At 39.1% G+C, this 21,048-nt stretch overlaps 1 protein-coding gene across 4 annotated transcripts in view; it reads left to right on the forward strand.

Annotated features, from left to right (window-relative positions):
- LOC106822896 (oxysterol-binding protein-related protein 1) overlaps nt 1–21,048 on the forward strand; it is a 106,935-nt gene that overhangs the window by 18,398 nt on the left and 67,489 nt on the right. For 2 of the 4 annotated variants that reach the window (XM_014828255.3, XM_070513301.1), the window contains exon 2: nt 9,154–9,310. The exons of the other annotated variants lie outside the window; for them this stretch is intronic. The gene's annotated coding sequence lies outside the window, so the exon portion shown is untranslated. The remainder of the gene's footprint in view (nt 1–9,153; nt 9,311–21,048) is intronic. 4 annotated transcript variants of the gene reach the window in all.

Below are 21,048 nucleotides of genomic sequence, written 5' to 3' on the forward strand. Positions count from 1 at the left end.
CAGTTTCAGGTGTTAGGGGCTGTTCCAAATATCAAATTGTCAGCAGGAAGAGGAAGGTGCAAAAATAGGAGTATGCCCTTCCCTCTCGGGAGATCTGGTGAATTCCTCACAATACTTCCGTTCTTCTTGGCCAGAGCTGCCAGTGAGTCTAAGAAATGGTCTTTTAGCTGGAGGGCAATGTAGCCAGCTAACGAATTGGGGTTCTTACTGAGGAAGAAGAGAATAGCTATTAGGAGAAATCAGCAATCTCCATCACAATACATAGGCCTAGTTCATTCTTGGAAGTCCTGACGCGGTAGTAGGTCAGGCCTAAAACTGGGCCTTCTGAGTTCAAAACAAAACCTAACAAACCCTATAGCTGATCCAGATATACTCTTCATTAGAGAGAAAACCTCATCTCTAAGCCGGGTTTTGAACAAGACAGATTTACTAATTCTTGGAATGAGAAACCATTCTCCTGGAGGGCGTGGATTCAGCCAGGTTCCTAATATACTTAATGATTTTCCCATTTTACAGTGATGTAATCCCTGATAGGGGTCCAAGAAATGGTTTTAACAAATGTTTTGCTGTAGCCCAGGTAACTCTGCACCCCCTCCCTCATTTACCTGGTCCAGCAGTCTAGTAACCCTCTCCAAAAAAATAGTTAGACCCTCTGCTTCCAAGACTCATCATGTATTTGCATCAACTATGTTGTTGGGACATACAGTTTTTGGCAACGCTGTGGGTTGGAAAGCTTATGAATGAGATTTGGAGTTAGAAGGTCTTGCTTTCATTTCTTATTCCTCTGCTAGTCTTTGGCAAGTAACTTAAACTTATGATCTTCAGTTTATACACATATATTCCTCATAGGGTTGTTAGAATTTAATGAACTAACAGTATGTAAAAGTGCCTTTTAAACTGTAAAATGCTGTGTTTATACTTCCTTTATCAGTAGTAGACATAGAAATAGTCCTGTGTAAGCAAAGCCATTGTTTACACAAGTGCCTATGAAGTTGTCCTTTTTTTTTTTCTGTAAACTCGCATACTGCGGGAAGAATAGGGAAATTTTTAGAGACATTTTTGCTCAGGGCCCTGCACGTTATTACTTTTTGGGTAAACTTTGAAATACTCGTTAATACTGGTTAAAGAGATTTTATCAAAAAACGTTATTTTTGCGGGGCTGGCCCCGTGGCCGAGCGGTTAAGTTCGTGCGCTCCACTTCGGTGGCCCTGGGTTTCTCCAGTTCAAATCCTGGGCACGGACATGGCACCGCTCATCAGGCCATGCTGAGGCGGTGTCCCATATGCCACAACCAGCAGGACCCACAACTAAAAATACACAACTATGTACCCGGGGGCTTTGGGGAGAAAAAGGAAAAAAATAACAACAAACAAAACATTTTGCATTGCTTCCATCCACCCTCTACTTCTCTTACTACTATACACCGTAATACTCATTTATTTTAAAATAGTGTCTCAACACTTACCTTTCAGCGAGTTACGGGCACTGTTCCAGGCGCTTGGAGATACACTCAAACAAATATTTAATGGAGAGTTAAAAAGACGAGATTAAAAGAATAGGCTTTTTAAAATTTCAGAATCTTTATTGAATAGGTGGATTTAGAATTATATCATTTTTATATAGTCAGGGCAGATTTATTACATTACATTGAAATTTGCAGTGTGTTTAATATATACCGTTACATGGCAATTTAACATTCTGTTCTATAATTTACATGATACATAACCTTTTGAAAATTTTTATATATTAGAGTCTAGAATAATTTAGAAATTATACATTGAAGTGCATAGTGCTTTTAGGAATATAATCCTGTAAGTGCTACTTCTGGAATGTAAAATGTACATAGTTATGGAAATTTTAATTTATTGTATAAGTTCCTTGTGTGAGTGTTATAGTCAGTGTCAAGTGATTCAACTTTGCAATTGAAAGAGAAAATTACTGTGAGATCTAAATTATTTTAAATGCCAGACCACTGAACAAAGGAGTGGGGTAAATGTGTATTGGATCTACTGTTGGTGGCATACTGTGGAAGTGAACGGTGCTTTTGTTTCAGAAGACACATTTCTCTGCTTCTTTTTTTCAGAAATGTAGAAACTAGACGTTCGTTATATTGTCGTTTTTATATAGTACTAGTCTTCCATTGATTTTATTTTTATTGGAGGTTATTTTTAAATTGGTATGACAAAAATAACTATCAGATATTCTGGGTTTATATTGATTCTTCCAAATATTATTATCTCTTGCTTTTAAAACTCCTCATTTATTTACCAAGTATTTCTTAAGTGCCTATTTATTGGACTCTGTCCTAGATATGGGAGTAGGCAGTTATCTCCAAATTCCTCCTTGATTTAAATGTCTGAAGATACATTTGGAAGTAATTGACTTAACAGATTATTAGCAGAAAATGTAGTTTAATAAACTTCATTGAGGTCATTTTACTCAGAACACGTCAGTAAGTCGACCACCGAATATAAGCCCTTACCTTCTTTTCTGCAGCAGAGCTTAAGGACAGAGAGGTACAGAAGGTAATTCTCAGTGGGATTTTCTTTTCTCTTGGCTTGAGGAAGATGTCAATGCCGGTAAGAAAGGGGCTTTCTTTTCTAGTTTATTTTTTGTTGAGGTTATGATAGTTTACAACCTTGTGAAATTTCAGTTGTACATTATTCTTTTTCAGTCATATATTAGGTGCACCACTTCACCCTTTTGTGCCCACCCTTCACCCCCTCTCCCCTGGTAACCACTAAGCTGTTCTCTTTGTCCACGTTTGTTTATTTTCCACATACAAGTGGAGTCATACAGAGATTGTCTTTCTCTATCTGGCTTATTTCGCTTAACATAATACCCTCAACGTCCATCCATGTTGTTGTGAATGGGACGATTCTATCCTTTTTTATGGCTGAGTAGTTATTCCATTGTATATATATATACCATATCTTCTTTATCCAATCATCACTTAGGTTGCTTCCACATCTCGGCTATTGTGAGGAATGCTGCAATGAACACAGAGATGCATGGGTCTCTTTGAATTGCTGATTTCAAGTTCTTTGGATAGATACCCAGTAGTGGGATGGCTGGGTCATATGGTATTTCTATTTTTAATTTTTTGAGAAATCTCCATACTGTTTTCCACAGTGGCTGCACCAGTTTGCATTCCTACCAGCAGTGTGTGAGGGTTCCTTTTTCTCCACAACCTCTCCAACATTTGTTATTTTTTGTCTTGGTTATTTCAGCCATTCTAATTAGTGTAAGGTGCTATCTTAGTGTAGTTTTGATTTGCATTTCCCTGATGATCAGTGATGATGAGCATCTTTTCATGTGCCTATTGGCCATCCGTATGTATATCTTCTTTCGAGAAATGTCTGTTCATATCCCCTGCCCATTTTTTTTTTTTTAAAGATTTTATTTTTTCCTTTTTCTCCCCAAAGCCCCCCGGTACATAGTTGTGTATTCTTCGTTGTGGGTTCTTCTAGTGGTGGCATGTGGGACGCCGCCTCAGCGTGGTCTGATGAGCAGTGCCATGTCCGCGCCCAGGATCCGAACCAACGAAACACTGGGCCGCCTGCAGCGGAGCGCGCGAGCTTAACCACTCGGCCACGGGGCCAGCCCCTCCCCTGCCCATTTTTTGATCGGCTTGTTTGATTTTTTGTTGTTGAGTTTTGTGAGTTCTTTATGTATTATGGAGATTAACCCATAAAGGGACATTTTTTAATAGTGCCAGAGGCCAGTCACAATTGACTGTAAGCGAAGGGAAAATGCCTGAACAGCTGTCCTGTGTTGAGTTGACGAGGTTACTATGAATGAGGCTTTGGAGGACCTTGGAAATGATCTCAGGGCAAACTTTTTTATGTTGTGAATAATATTAAGAGACTAGAGGCTTCTCACTACATCACATGTTGAGACCTATAGGTCGATGACCTCTTTGTTCCCTATTCTTTATATATCTTATATGCACTGAGACAAAAGAAGAAATTAGAAGAAAACTTCGTTATATGTACCCAGCTATCTGAATCTGTGCACATACACACTGCCTTTTCTCCTGCAGCTAAGGATGAACTTTTCCGTGCTTTTAGCAAAGGCCAGCTTTACACAAAAGATCCCAGCCTGTTTTGCAAACTCAAGAACATCATTCCCATAATTCTCTCCTCTCACTCCTACATCATGAATTTCCCCTTCTCTATTGAATCTTTCCTCTCAGCGTAGAAACATGCTGAGTTGTCTTCCCTAATATAGCCTTATTGACCCCTACATCCCCTTCCAGCAATTGCCTCAATCTTCTCCTTCCCTTTTTAGCAAAACTTCTCAAGAATCAGCTATACTCACTCTCTTCAAGTTTCGTTCTCTGTTTTCTCTTGACCCACTCCAGTCGGATCTTTGCCTTCAGCATCCTCTCAACTCCACTGAGACTGCCCCTGTCAAGTTCACTGCTGACCTCCTCATCGCTAAATCCAGAGGTCTTTTCTTAGTTCTCATATTAGTGTTTGACACCGTTAATCACTTTTTCCTCCTTGACATACTTACTTTAGGATTCCAGGATATCACATACACTGGTTTTCCTTCTCTCTCTCTTTTTTGGTTTCCTTTTTCATCTCTATAATCAGAAGGAAATCTCATTCCTTGGGTTTCTTTCTGTTTCTGTTTCACTTTCTCCCTTAGTGATTCTGTCCAGTCTTATGGCTTAATATGTGATCCGTTTACAAATCACTCCCAAAGTTATATCTCCAGCCTGGATCTCTTCCCTGAACACCTGATTTGATATATAATTGCCTATTTGACATATATACTTGGATGCTTACATGTTGGATAGCTTTTCACACTTCCCTGTATGAAACTGAGTTCCTGATTGTCCCAGTTCCTCCTGCAGTCTTCCCTGTGATAGGTAAGGATGACTCTTACCTGTAGTTGCTCAGGCCAAAACCATTGAGTCGTCCTTGATTCCTTTTTCCTCTCACATCCCATAGTCTGTCAGCAGATCATTTAGGCCTTCCTTTAAAATATATCCAGCATCTGACTACTTCTCAACACCTCCATTGCTATTACCCGTCTCTTACCTGGGTTGTTGCTGTGGCCTCTTAAGGGATCCTTTTGGTTCTACTCTTGACCTCCCCTCAGGTCTCTTCTTCAGCATATTAGCCAGGGAGATCATTATTAAAATGTAAATCAAATAGTGTTACTCCTCTGCTCCAGACCCTCCAGTGGTTCCCCACGTAACTCAGAGTCAAAGCCAGACTTGTTATAGTGATATGCAGGCTCTGCACTCCTCTCTCCCCACCCCTCCTTGCATATCCTACCTCATCTCCGTTTCCTTCTTTTAGACAAATCTGCTCTGGTCACTGAGGCGTATTTATTTTTACATAAGTGTCTTTTTTTAGTGATAGGAAGGACTGAAGAAAAAGTTTCAGCAACATAAGGAAATTCATTACATTTGAAAAAGCAGTGATAGGATGGCTTAGAAGAAGGGCACTTATAGTCAGTGCAAACCCTGCAGTTTACTATGTACAAGAGCGCTTTGTGAATCATAGAACAAAACAAATGCATACTGTACTATCATGAGGGCATATTTCCATACTTGATCATGCCTGAGACATGGGATCAAATCTTAATTTTCCTGGACCCTGGAGGTGAGAGTGTGATTCAGCCTGACTATGGATTCAGAAGTAACATTGACCATTCGTGTTCACTCCTCCACTTACAGAGCTCCATCCTCCTCCACTGCCAAAACAGTGTGGTAGTCTTCTATGAGTGGAAGAGCCCCTACCAATTGTAAATTAGCAGGCCCACTTTTTAACAGCTATGTAGCAATAGCAGGGAGTCACCTAAAGCATGTATTTCAAAAAGTGTTGAAGTCAGTGTATTAATGGTCCTGTAATAACCACAGAAATAGATGTCAATGTCATTCCTTATCTGAGAGATAAAATTAGATGGTTTTAAATTCCAGATCTAGTATTTCAGGCTGAAGCTAATACATTCTTTGTTATTGTAACCATACATCCAATAACAAATAAGTTAGGCTAATGCTGTTGACCTGACCAGAGTGTGGCTATTTGAAAGAACTTCGCCAGATTGATCAAGACCAGAATTTCACTTAACTTATAATTGGATAATTGGCCACAGTGTTCTGTGAATACTAATCACTTACTCCCCACTTACTAGTGGGTCTTTGCCAGATTTAATTATTATCTCTGCCTGATTTAACCTCTATGAAGTGAAAGTAAATAACAAGGTACTTTATACAATGAGAGAGTAGATAAAATGTGTATATGCTGACTAACACGTGACTGTTCTTAAAACTAGATTCTTTTCTGGCATCCGTTCACTGTCAATGTGAAGAACACTTTGGAAGTATTCATTGTGAATTTAACCTGTCAGCATGAAGTGACGTAAGATGAAAGGTTGTCATGTTGAAGTGGTTTGCAGAGACTACCAGAAAGGCTTGAATTTGCATTTGTCTTAAGGGGCTACAGACACAGAGCAATGTATATGTTTACTCAAGTGTATGGTGGTTCAGTCTTTAAATTTTTACTAATAAAAAGGTTGACATTTATGTTCACTTGGTTAAATGTTGATTTTTTTGTTGTGGGAAAGTCATGGGGCAGAGGGTATAAATTTTGTATGTGAATTTGAAAAAATAAAATGTTAACGGTATTCCAGAAATGCTCTGATGTAATTATAAACACATATGTTGGGCTCCACTAATTTTGTAAAGGAAGTGCTTTATTCCTTTAATAATAACTAGGGTAATTATAGTTTGAGGACTTAAAAAAACATCATCATTGTGCCTGTATTGATATATAGTATAAATGAAGCACTGTGCCTGGAATTGCCAAGAGACATTGCATAAAAGGTATTGTTTCTATTACAACAGTTTCTAAGCTAGCAAAGGAGCATTTGTAAACGGAGTTTCAAACTAAGATGAAGATTCTATGAATTTGCGTTCTGCGTGACTTTAGCAGTAGTTCTACACTAGTTTTTCGATGCAGGATATCCCCTAGATGTTTCTGAAATAGTGAGATTGTAGAGGATTTAGCATTCGATTGTTCCAGTGATCCTTCTAACTGACTAAAAAGTATCAACTACGGTTATGTGTGTTCTTAGATGCTTCTCTAAAGCGATGAGGGAGCTCTTTAATAGTGCAGTTTCTGTGATCTATATGCCTGCTCTTGCAGATACATCACTTTACATGAGTGGAGATATTGCCATTTTCTGGGTAGTTTGGTGTAAGGCATCTTCAGTGCAGAAGATCTTGTTGCGCTTGAAACTAAGACAAGTGCACTCAGATCAACTGGTAGCTAAAAGCAAAGTAAGAACTAGAAGGGTGGTTGAGCCTCTTTTCCCCTCTTCTGCCTCCCACCCCTTTCGCTCCTTGTCTCAAGAACAAGTGAGAACAGATTCTGAGGTGGCAGAAATAAAGTAATGTTTATTTTAGATGGATAAGGGATAAATTGGATTTTCAATAAGATTTTGTTGAGGGAACTTGATATTTTTGGGTGTCAGTCATTTATTTTGCCAAAAGGGAGTGGGTGGGCAGGGGTGAAAGAGTTTGGATCTTCCTAAAAAGGTGTTTTTGGATGGGTAGTGCTTATAGATGTTTTCTATTCAAGGAAAGGATCATTTTGGACATTGTGGTCAATTTTGTAGTCCTTGTTTGTGGATAAATGAATTGTGATAAACACTAAGGTGCCTGAGGACTGGAACTATCCCAAGATAATAAAATTTTAACCTTATATATGTTATGAACTTAGCAATTCAATAAAACTATATTTTAAGTTATATCTGGGACTCCTGGAGTATTGTCCCTAATGTGTGGCTCTCAGGAACTCAGCCACAAAGGACTCTGGAGTCAGAACAGAGGAGATCACTGAGTCCTTGGGGACCAAGGAAGGAGAATATGCGAGGGAAGGTCAAGAAGCAAGAGGGTGAGTAATTCAGAGAGTGTTTGAGAGAAACTTCTACAACTCCAAGACCCAGAGACAGACATTGTGACCTGGAGGAGTTTCTAGAGGTCACTCCATCCAGTGCTTTTCAAACTTTTGGAACAGCTCCCAGCTTTGGGTCTTGAAGGGACCTCAGGCAGGGGAAGGGCAACTGATCCGTATCCGGTGTCACTCAGTGCAGTTCTGCTTTCTAAAACATCTGTTTTATATGTTGGGCTTATATTTGAGAAATAGGTTTTGCTGCTAAAGTTTTAGAAAAAAGTTTGAAGTCCACTGGGTTGAAGACCACTGATTAGATTATTCGGCGATAATAGAATCCCTGTTTTATAGCTAAGGAAACAGGAACGGGAGACTTCTGAGATTACATAGTGGGTAACAGAGATCGCAGCCTTTCTGGCCCCTGTCTAAATTGTCACGTGGGCTCCAGGAATTGAGGGAGATTATGAAATAGTTGTGATTTCCAGAGTTCTGATACAAAGATAGGTGAAACTGTCCATACCAAGTCTAGCACCTGGTATTTTATATGAGGATTAGGCTACTTAAATTGTAGAAGGTTTCAGTTAACTGCAAAAGTTCAGATGCTCTTGAATTAGATAGGAAGAATAGATTGTATCTTCAAAGGATGAAGCCTTTGCCTTTTCTATAATCTGTTATTATTTTAGTGTACTAAATTCAAGGTAAAATATAGAGCCAAAAGCAAAATATGGAATTGAAAAATGGAAATTAAAATGTCATTATCTGGCCGCTTGTTTCCCTTGTTTTGATATAGCAGTTATTTTAGAAGTAAACTGGCGGAGTATATCTTGTGCTTTGATGTGGTACATATTTTCATAATTAAAATGATTTTAACTTTATTTTGTTCAAAAACTGTCTTCTTAATTTCAGGAATAATGTTGAGAGAAATATTCTCTAAAAAAATTTTTATATGATTTTTGAATTGGCTAATGTCCTTGTACTAGCATCCTGATCATCTGAGTTGAATTTGTTTGCTAGTTCTTAATCTGTTTTCATTAGCTAGAGCTGTTGTGAGAAAAACCCTCATGGGAAGGACTGAAATAGCTTGGTAATTTTGCTCATTCATCCATGTGTATATAACATGACTATTTTCATTTCTGATGTTGCAGCTGAACTGGATCAAAAGCAAATAATTTTCACATTCTTCTGAGTAAGTCTGTGTCTCCTGTCACTCTGAAGTCGTTTTTGTATATCTGTTTTCTTCTAGGTGAGAAATTTTAAATTGGAACAGGAGCAAGAAAAAACCAAAATTTTGTTAGAAGCACCAGAGAGTAGCCACTGAACATCATGAATTAGAGCAGTCTCTGTTTAAAGGCTCACCACCTCCATCCTTAGTGAGGACAAGTTATAGGATGCGCTGTCAGGTAATTCTAGAATCCTGCCATCTCTATTGTTGGTCATTTAAAGTCCACCACCTAAATGTCTTCTTAGAGTGATGTCACCTTGAGTTTCCTGGATCAAACAGGTAGAAATGTATCACTACAGCTCCCCAAACTACCTTTTTGTGTGTGTCATGTTATTAAGGCAGGAGCCTGAAAGTTCAGAATGAAAGTCATCACTGAGTCTGCCTTTGTTGATGGCATAAGCTTTGCTAGGGCTGGAGTGCTGTTAAAACTGCACAAATTTAGTTTATTCCTTTATTCAGTAACCGTTAAATAACTCCTAGTGCCAGGTGCTATTACCTGTTTAAGGATAGAGAGATGGACAGTTTCTAGCCTCAGAGAGGCCTTAGAATACAGGAGACAGAGAAGTAACAGTTGGTTACAGTACAATACACAAAGTGCCGAAGTAGAGGTGAGACTATGTTGTAGGTGGAGCAGAGAAAAGGAAGTGCTTAACTTTGCCTCAGAAATACATGCCAAAGATCAGTATAGTACACTGGCAACGAACATGGACACCAGAGCCAAGTTCCCTGAATTGGAATCCTGCCTCTGACACTAGCCAGCTGTGTGGCCTTGGCAAGTTCCATGACCTTTCTGGTTCTCAGTTTATACATATTTAAAATGGAGGTAATCATACTGTCCATTTGAACGGGTTGATTCAGGATTAAATGAGTTCGTATGTTTAAATAGTGTTTAGGACAGTGCCTGACATGTACTAGGAACTCAAAATACAGGAGATGTATGTGGAGAGTTGAGAATGACTTGCGAGAAGAGGTACCGCTAAGAGGTTATATATTATACCTCTTATACCTCTTATAAGATAAACAGGGAAAATAGGAAGATTATTATTAGCAGTGTGATAGAATCAAGGGGAAAAAGTAATTTTAATCACCAGATTTTGTAATAATTAGAGAAAAGATGATAATGATGATGATGCTGTCAATTAGCTATGGTATTTGTGAAAAGACTGACTCATTGGGAAGAGAAAGTAAAGATAAGATTTGAAGGCAGTGGAATGAGTGACAGGGTAAAGGAAGTATTTAACATGATGGAGGGAGATGGGAGAGGAAGGTGAATGACATGTGAGACTGCTGACATTTATTCACATTTATGCTGTGCCAAGTTTAGTAGTGTTATCTCCTGTATTCCTTCTCTTTGGGGCATCCAAAAAGGAAAGTCACTAGAGGGATTATAGGATTAAATGCAAAGAGGTCTGAATATAACAGAGCCCACACACTTCAGCTGCTCTTCTTTTATGTCTTTTTTTTTTTTTTTTGAGGAAGATTAGCCCTGAGCTAACATCTGCCACCAATCCTCCTCTTTTTTGCTGAGGAAGATTGGCCCTGAGCTAACATCTGTGCCCGTCTTCCTCTATTTTATATGTGGATACCTGCCACAGCATGGCTTGATGAATCATGCATAGGTCCTCGCCCGGGATCCGAACCAGCAAACCTGGGCTGCCAAAGCACAGTGCACGAACTTAACCCCTGTGCCACTGGGCCGGCCCCTAGCTCATTCTTTTCAAAGGTTGCGTAGAAGTCCATGATATGCCTTTACCACAGTTTTCTTAATCATTCTCTTCTTGATAGATATTTAGCAGCTACTGTCATTTTTCTGCTTCCCAGTCATATTTTAAGGTTCATCTCCACAGTTGTCTCCTCTGCAAGGAAGAGAAAAAAAGAACTGTAGTCCCTAGGTCAGGATTGGCAAATACATTTCACAGCAAGTGCCAATTGAGATTGGTTTGCCGTACCTTCTGCTTTATGAATCGCTGTGTTGAAAAGCCTCCTGAGGCTGCATCCAACAGCCTAGGTTAATCGGCATGTTCTGCCATGGCTGTAGGAAATGAAGGAGAGAGACAGATGCCATGCATTTGCTCCTTCCTGCCTTGAATGACCCACCCGAGTTTTGTTATATTTGCCTGAACATAGTAGCCTTTCTGTAGCCACTCCTACTATTTCCTCCTACAAATCTTGGGAATCCTTTGGTACAATGTAGAGCTGCATTAAAATTAAGAGTCAGATGCCCCTGGGTTCAAGTCTTGACCTGCTGATGACCTAGCCACATAATTCATTGAGATCATAAAAGCCATCATTTGGGAATGACTTCATCTTGTCACTACAATCCATATACATCAACCTCTATTCCCACTTCCTCCTCACCTTCTCTTCCAAAAGAAGAAACGTCTTCCCTTAATTAAGACCATCCCCTCGTGATTTGTTCTGGTACCCATCTCCTTTGCCTTCTCCAGAACTTTTGTTTAGTTCTTGGTTCTTCCACCTACACTTTCAATACCACATTATTTTAAATACTAACTTAAAATTCCTGTAATAGTTGCCTATTGCTGCTATGAAAAATTCCCACAAAGGTACGGGCTTAAAGAATGCAGGTTTATTCTCTTAAAGTTCTGGAGGTCAGAAATTTTAAAGTCAAGCTGTATTCCTTTTGGAGGCTCTAGGAGAGAATCTGTTTCCTTGCCTTTTCTAGCTTTTAGAGACCACCTGCATTCCTTGGTTCGAGGCCCCAGCCTCCATCTTCAAAGCCAGTAATATGACATCTTCCAAGCTCTCTCTCTGACTGACCCTCATCCTTCCCTTTTATAAGGACCCTAACAATTACAATGGACCCACGCAGATAATCCAGAATAACCTTCCCATCTCAAGGTCCTTAACTCGGTTACATCTGCAGAGCCCTTTTATTACGTAAGGTAACATATCCAGAGGTTTCAGAGATTAGGACATAGACATCTTTAGGGGCCATTATTCTGACTACCACAATTCCCAAATTTGTATCTCCAACTGTAATCTCTTGTTAGAGATTTATGTACTTAACTATCAGCTGGAATAAATAAAAAATGAATTCTTGATCTTCCTCCCTAAGCTTCTTCCTCCTGGGGTTTGCCTCATTTTAGTAAATAGCACCTCTTTCATTTCCTAAAGCCAGAAACAAGGGAGTGATTTGTGACATTCATGTGCCGTATCTATGAAACACAGACCAAGGCTTGTCCATTCTACCTTCAAATCAGACCTCGAATCTATCTCTGTTCTATTACTCTAGTGTAGCAGTTAAAAGTATAGGTGCTGCGACTAGAAGGCTGTTGATAAATTACGGCTCTTCCACTTCCTGTACCCTTTGGAAAGTTACTTGACTCTTCTGTTCCTCATTCTTTGTCTTCAAGTTGGTCATAGAATTATTGTGAGGAATAAATAAATAAATATTTGTTCTTGAAACAGTGCCTGGCACACTAAGGGGTTGACAGATGCTAGCTGTCGGTATCATCACACACACTGCACACACTCTGTCTAATCTGCTAACTGATTTCTGTGTTTCCAGCCTTGCCCTTCTGAAGTTCACTCTGCACACTCCATCCAGTGACACTGTGTAGACAATCATATCGTCCCATTCCCCTGCCTGAAATCCTTCGGTAGCTTCTCATTGCATCTAGAAGGAAATTCAGACTCCTTAATGGGTCTTCAAGGCTCTTGACGTGATCCAGACCCTGCCTCTGTCTTCAAACCAGTCTTGTCCCCTTGTTCCCTTTACCTCCTGTGCTCTCGCCACACTGGCCTTCTGCAGTTCTCAAATACAGTAGTGACAGCAGGCAGTTGGAGATAGAGTTAAATGAGAACAAGAAAAGTATACAAACCTGTGTTTCATCTGAAGCTTATTTTTGGTTGCTGAATCAGAATAACATGGACTTCTTCTTTTCCCTTATCATGTCCCTTTAAGTATTTTCAGATAAGCAGGGTCAATGGAAATCTACTAATAGAGTGGGTGAGACAAACTTTGATGCAAGCCTGCAGTGTAGTATAATTTTTCCAGCCCCATGGGATCTTTTGGTTATTTAAAAATTATTTTTTCCAGTATGTTTAGTGACTAAGGATTTCATAAAATTCCATAAAACAAACATTTCTTTCTCACAATTTGGTTGAACTACATTGTGTAACATGATTTAAAAGTAGCTAAATCTAATGAAACATCACATTTTGTCCTCATTTTGTGTGTGTGTGTGTATGTGCGTTTAAGGAATGAAACAGTTATGTCGAGTGAAATTTCCAATATTTCTCTAAGTGAACACTTCCTGGCAAGAGGGCTAAACATTTATGCGTATTGAAGCAAAAAGTTTTAATGAGAAACTAAAAGCTAACTAATTCTGTGGAGAAATTCCATTCTGCCAACAAATAAAGTGTAGAAATATGTAGAGGGAACCACTAGGGAAGAAGAAAGTAGTTCCTTCTGCGTTTTCCTACCCCCATTTCTACACTTTCCATTCCACCTTTACTTTATGCTCCCTCTGCTCCTCCTACCAGAGTTCTCAAATCTCTCTCAATTATCTTCTCTGCTGGATAGTCTTTCCTGACTCCCCCGGGCAGAACTGAGCATTTCTTCCTTTGTGTTCCCTCAGTTTACACCTCTTTTATAGCCCTTTCCTTGTATTGTTCTTGTCTCTTTGTGATGCTAGGGACCTTATATATTGATATCCCTGATGTACTTAGCATAGAATCATAGTTGCTCTCTAAATGTTTTTGAATGCAGGTTGTGGACCAAATGTCATTGATATTTCTGTCTTCCCTAAAAATATATTGGTATTCAATAAAGAGCACAAGAGAATCAGTAATCATTGCTCATTTTATACAGTCTGCATACACTACTGTGGGTGCTATGTGGGAGACGAGGGATGGGTGACAAAGGAGTAAACAGGGATAAGGTAGGGTTAAAAGGTTAAATTTGTTCTCAAGGAACTTACAATCAAGTTGGAGCTGTGAGACCTGCTCACAGAGACAGGGGAAATGAAAAAGCTAAGGGGGAGAAAACTAAAGGTGCATGGGTTTATGAATCTCTGATGATCTTCTGAGGAATTATTTTTGAAACATTTTATTACCTGTTAAATAATTTCATGGCTGTTACTCTTTAGGACTGGTCTGAGATAGCAGTTTCTTGAACATTCTTGCCTTTTAAGTATTACAACTTAAAAATATATTGTTTTTCTTACGGTCTGTTCATTTTCCTTTTTAGAAACATGTTGAGATCAGTTGCTCAAGAAAGCCTTTCTTCCTAAGTTTTCTTCTTAATGCTATTTTGGTCGAAATGTGCATGAATAATGCATAGAATCCAGTAGTGTAGAGTGGCAAAACCAATAGATAGTTATGTCATGGAATTGAAGCCAGTTTTAGCATTTCTCAGCAGTTGCAAGGGTAGGTGCTTATCTCTCTAAATCAAAACTTTCAAAATGAACACTGGGAATATAATGTTATGCTTTGATTTTGTCTGGAGGAGAGCAACACAGAAACACTTATGACCTATGTCAAATAAAGCTTAATCCAATAAATACAACAGGTAATAGTTGAGAAAAAGTAATAATATGTCAGTAATAAGTGTCAGTCTACACTGACATTTTGCCTGTAGAAGACACAGAATTTGACCACGGTGGTCAGTGTCGTTGGGAAGGCAGAAATGCGTCTTGGCCCTTCAGTAAAACCCTGTGAAGACTTCTTTATGTTCCCAGGCCCAGTGTTCTCTCCTTCTATAGTTGATTTTTGAAATAGCTGTACATTTCTTTTCTGGGCCTTTTCTCTTTATCTTTTCTATAATCCAAACCTGCCTAGTAGATGAGAATCTCACCCACCTCTGTATTCCCAGCACTTATTTCTCTCTTGCCCACCAACCCTTTTTTTTTTTTGACAATTACCCATACTGCCTTGCTTCTTGCCCTTTTTCTTGTTATATAACTTTTTGTGTATTTCTTCATCTCTCCAACAACATTGCGTGTCCCTTAAGGACAGAGACCTTATTGAATTAACTTTTCTATTTCCTCTATTGCTCAGCACAAAACAGATTAATTGGTTGATGTCATGTGAGTACCATAGAATACCACAGTTATTAAACACCTACTATATGTAATATATGGTACAACATTCTGGAGAAAATGTAAATAGTTGTGGGGGCTTTTAATCTAGTTTTGTGTGTATAGCATTAAAAAATTATCCAGCAGCTTACTTATATCATATATATGTTGTAGATAAGCGCTGGTGGATATAATTTATCCTTTAGGTTTGGGGTTGACCTTCTGGGCCCATGTTCTTTTTCTAAAATGTTTTATTGACCAAATTAATGTCTCCATTAAATATTTATTGTAAGACCACGTGCATTTGTACTCTCCTTAGCATTGACCGGATTTCATTAACCAAACTTATTTATTGAGTGCCCACTGTGTGCCAGATGCTTTGTTAGGCATGGCGATATCAAGATAAAGAAGATCTAGTCCCTAAATTAGCGGGTTTGTTGTCAGTCTAGGGGAAGAGACTAACGCATGGAAAGATAGTTAAAATGTCATGTGAAAGGGATCTGCTCCTCCAGGATAAAATGCACTTACTCCCAAGATCAGGCCCTAGAGTTTGCCTTTGTTAATCACCATATATGTGCCATAATCTCAGTTTTATACATTCCACAATTTGACCACTATCTCCTATCTTTCAACCTGCTGTCTCTAAAACCCTGATGCCAGCATTTCTTTGACCACACCATGACATCTATTCATCTTTTCGTTGTCCCTCACTCCACTCGTGTCCTCACTTCCCACTTTACCAGGCTTAGATTGCATGGGTATCATATAATCACTCCCTTGCCTCTCTCTGCCTGCATTATACTCATCTGGCAAAACTCCAGTCCATCCCCCTCCCCCTCCCATACCAGTCCTCGAGTGACTGTGAAGCTTGAGACGAATACAAGGCCGCTCTGGCGGGTCTTGCTTTAAGTCCATGGCTGTTAACTTCTCTTGTGCCCTTTTGCGGCCCAGCAGTCCTTCTGCATTTGTCTAGTCAGTTCCTTTTACATGTTTATTTTGTACTTACCTCACCTAAAGTTTCTAATACCTTCTCTTCCATCTTGCTTCATCTGAGGACATTGTTTATGTCATGGAGAAACTCCTTGTGTTTCCAGTATCAAAGCCACCCACACACCTGGATGTCTACATACTCTACCTTCTCTACTTTACGTTGATGAATGTTATGTCTCTAACTGAAGCCAACCTTTCCCTTTGTGCCTGGGATCCCACCCCTCTGACTTACATAAGGACGTTAATGCAGCTCCTTCTCCCTCCCAGGTAATCGGTTATTCCTTGTCCCCATTAGCTATTTTATCTTTAAAAATGCTGTATATTTTAAAAATACCTTTGATCCCACATCACTTTCCTTTCTTATCATTCCTTCTTGAATACCCTCTGTGTGTATGTTTATCATCACCATTCCACTGCACTTGCTCTTGACTAGGTCACTATTGTAATATACTCACTTGCCTAATTGAGTGATCCTGTATCAATTCTCATCTCTCTTTACCTTTCATCAGCGCTTAAGGTTGTTGATTACTCCTGCCTTCATTGAACAGTTCCCTTACTTGGCTTCCATGATACCACCCTCATTTGATTTTCTCAGTTTCCTTTCTGGTCCTTTTAAATCCTTCCAACTTTAGATATTAGAGTCTCTCAGGGTGCAGGCATTGAACCTCTTCTCTTTTCTTTCTACACTTAGTCTCTGGATCCTTTGTACTCAGAGTATGATCTAAGGATCAGTAGCATCAGCATCACCTGGAAGCTTGTTGGAACTGTAGAACCTAAGACCCCAACTCCTACCTAGTGAATAAGAATCTGCATTTATTTCAAATTCATAGGTTATTCATATGGACATTAAAGCTTGAGCAGCATTGCCTTAAGTGACCTTATTTAGTCCCATCCCTTTAAATATTGTCTGTGTTCTGATAAATGCATAATTTTGTGTCTCTAGCCTGTCTTCCCTGAATTTCAGTCTCATGTCTAACTATTTACTTGGCATATTCACTTAAATGTCTGATGAGATCTCCTAAATGTCTTAAAATATCCAGAAGAGAACTCTTGATTTCTACTCACAAGCCTGCCCCTTCCACAGTCTTCCACATTTTGGTAGATGGAAGATCCATCTTTCCAGTTGTTTTGGCCAAGGCTGAGTACCTTTGAATCATCCATCACATACTGTTGTGGTTTTTGTGTGTGTGTGTGTGTGTGTGTGTTTTGTCTTACAGCCATATTTAGCCCATCAACAGGTTCTGTCAGATATACCTTCAAAATATAGTAGAATTTGACCACTTCCCGTAATTCTTCTCTTATCACCCAGACCCAAGCCCTTATGATCCCTTGCCTGGGTTATTACAGTAGTTTTCTTTCTGGTCTCTCTGCTTGCACCCTTATTTCCAACGGTATTTTAAACATAGCATTCAGAGTAATCATTTTGAAACATGAATCAGTTCACATCAATTTTCTACAAAGAGCCCTCCAATGGCCTTGCTTTCTTGGCTAGAATAAAAGCCAAAGTCCTAGATGATCTGACCCTCTGCCACCTTTCCAAAATCGGCCTCTGTCGTCCTCACTCACTTTCTTCTGTCGCTCTGACTTCAACGCTAGTTCTTGAACTTGCCAAACATGTTCTCCCTCAGGCCTTTGCTTTTCATTATTTCCTCTGCCTGGAACTCTCTTATCCCAAATATCTACAGTCCTCACTCCCTCACTTCCTTCATTTTTCTGCGCAGGGACACCTTCACTGTATCGTTTTCTTTCCCTTTTTCTGCCTTTTTTAAATAGTACCTTTCACATAATATTTATTTGTTTGTTGATCTCCCACAGTTAGAATGTAAGCTCCTCAGTGAGGGAGAAGGATCTTGTTTAATTCACTGATGTATTTCTAGGCGCTAGAATAGTGCTGGACAAAGAAGGAGGTGCTCAGTAAATATTTGTTGAACAAGTTCATGAGTAAGTACCACCGAATGGTACATAAGGAGTGTTACAGAAATTCAGAGGAGTGGCAGCTAACTGCTTGGCAAAGTTGGAGAAAGATAACAAAATAAATGACCTTTGAGGGATGTTTTGAAGAGTCAGTAAAGAGTTCTTCAGACAGATGAGATGGGGGAGAATCTTCTTTGTGGAGGAAGACAGCACATGCAAAGGTAGAGAAAAATAGTTTTTAAAAGCATCATGAAATGTGCTGTGGCCAAAGCAGGAGTGAGTGTTTTGGATGCTGAGAGGTAGTGACAAGATGAAGCCAAGAAAACAGTTTAGGATCAGCTTGTAATGAGTCTTGTGATAAGATTCTGCTGAAGAATTTGAATTTTAGCGTATAGGTGGTGGTTGCCAATAGGGATAATTAAGTATATAGGGTGATGTCAGATTAATGTTTTATAAAGATTCACTTTTTTAGTAAACATTGTGGAATTCTTATAATATGCTTGCATTATATTACGAATTGGGAATTCAAAGAAAATAAGACATGGTCCCTACTCAGGAGTTCACATGCTAGTAAAATATTTTTGTTTTAGGAGTAGAGATTGATTTGAGGTCCTAGTAACCTAGATGAGAGATGACAAGAGTTTAAATAAAAGCAATTTACATAAGAATAGAAGGTTTCAATTCTCTCCCTTTTTATTGCTGTAGTTGTTCGAACAGGTATCCTTCTGACTTGACTTTTGCTCAGGGTCAGAGACTTCTTCAAGGAAGTCTAGTTGACTTATTCAGATCCCTGTTTATAAGCTCTCAGTGCACCATAGTACCACAGCATTTCCCTTAGTTGAAATTTTGTACTCATTTGTGTGATTATTTGGTTTTTGTCAACCCTGCACTCAACCAGACAGTAAATTCCATGAGAAACTCTGCATCCGTAGCAACTAGCATAAATTCTGGCACGTATTAGGAGTTCAAATATTTGAGTGAATAAAATTTTGAGATACATCTTTAAGGCTAAATTGACTGAACTTGAGAACCAGTTGGTTGTGGAGGATAATGATATCCTTAGGCTTCTCATCTCTTTACTGAAAATTCTCAGTTTGGCCCAAAGCATCTCAAACTCTATACTATGGAAATTGGACTTGTCATCTTATTCTATCCCTTTCTATATTTCCTATCTTGGTTAATGACATCATCATCTACCCACTGTGAAAACTACAAGTATGGAAGTCATCTTTTGTCTCCTTTACTTACACCCCCACATATCTAGTCTTTTCCTCCCACCTCCCCAGTATTCACTGCCAATGCCTTACTTCAAATTCCCCCTCCTTCTGATATAGACTATGACAGTACCTGCTAACAGGTTTGCCTGCTTCTAGGCTTTGACCCTGCCGACGAGTCTTCCACATTACATATTGTCAGGTGTAATAGGCTGAAAAATGGCCACCCAAAGATGTGTCCACCTTCTAATCCCGGTAACCTATAACCTGTTTTTAGAAAAAAGATCTTTGCATATGTGATTAAGTTAAGGATCTTGAGATAAGGAGATTATCATGGATTATCTGAGTGGGACCTAAATGCTGTCACAAGTATCATTATAAGAGAAAGGCAGAGGGAGATTAGACAAACACACAGTGGAAAAGGCAGTGGGAGGCAGCGACTACAGTAATGTGGCCACAAGCCCAGGAATGCGGGCAGCCACCAGAGCTGAAAGAAATAAGGAATGTATTCTCTCCTAGAGCCCCCAGCAGGACAGTGGTCCTGCCAACACTTTGATTTTGGTCCAGTGAAACTCATTTTGGACTTCTGCCCTCCAGAATTATGAGACTACATTTTTGTTGTTTTAAGCCACCAAGTTTGTGGTAATTGTTACAGTGGCCATGAAACACGGATACATCAGAGTTATCTGTAAAGTTTAAAACCGATCTATCACTCTCTGGAAAAACATCCAGTAACTCCCCCTTACTAAAGGTTAAGTCCATGCTCTGTGATCTGACCCACTTTAAAGCTTTCTATCTGATGACCACATCTTTTCCCTCTAACTACTCTCCTCCCTAACTATGCCAGATATTCTTGGACACACCTTGTTCTTTCAGGCCTTGGGGCTGTTTGCTCTTCCCTTAACACCCAGTATTCTCTTTTCCTGCTTTAAACTCTTATTCATCATCGAAGCTCAAATGTCATCTCTGCTTGGAAACTTACTCTGGTTCCCATAAGAGTGACTTCTTCCACTATTCCCACACACCGTTTGTATAAGCGTATGTTTACTTGTGTGCCTTCTACTAGATTGGACCTTGAATACTTGGAGGGCACCAACCACATCTCCTTAATCTTTCTAAACTATTTCAGCAACTAGCCATTTACCTGGTGAGCGGTAGGTATTTGATAAACATTGATTTATTAAATTGAAGTCATGTGAAAATACTTTGTTTTATAACTATAGATTATTTTGTAACTGGTCTTTAGTTCTAGAATTATTTTCTTTGTAGAGTAAATGCAAAATGACCTTCTTGAAAATAATTTTAAAGATATCAATAAGACAAATTAGAAAGCTCTGGATGTAGTAGTCCAAAATAGATAAACATAAGATTTCCAGGAGACCACACAAAAGTTTGTATAATTATTCATCTTCAATTACATGTGCAGATTTTGCAAGTTGTGGAAAACTAGTAGATTTAGTTGCTTGGGGACAAGCCAGTACTCTTAAGAAACTCTGTCATCTGCAGCACTATATACGTTTTGGCTGATTTTGACCTTAGACATCATTCAGAGAGGATATGTCTAGAATGTCTCTGACTCTTGTTGCTTACTGCCAAAATTCTGTTTTAAGCTTTGTCATTTCCTTAGTAGATAACTGTAGCAGTCTCTTGGCAGCTTCTTCTGGACTCATCCTGATTTTCAGTTTGCAATTTATTCTAAATGTGGTACGTTTCACTTATTTTCTTTGTGTTCTTCATTTTTGCTGTGTTATTTTTGA

The sequence above is a fragment of the Equus asinus genome, chromosome 7 (assembly GCF_041296235.1).
Source record: "Equus asinus isolate D_3611 breed Donkey chromosome 7, EquAss-T2T_v2, whole genome shotgun sequence".
NCBI lineage: Eukaryota > Metazoa > Chordata > Mammalia > Perissodactyla > Equidae > Equus > Equus asinus.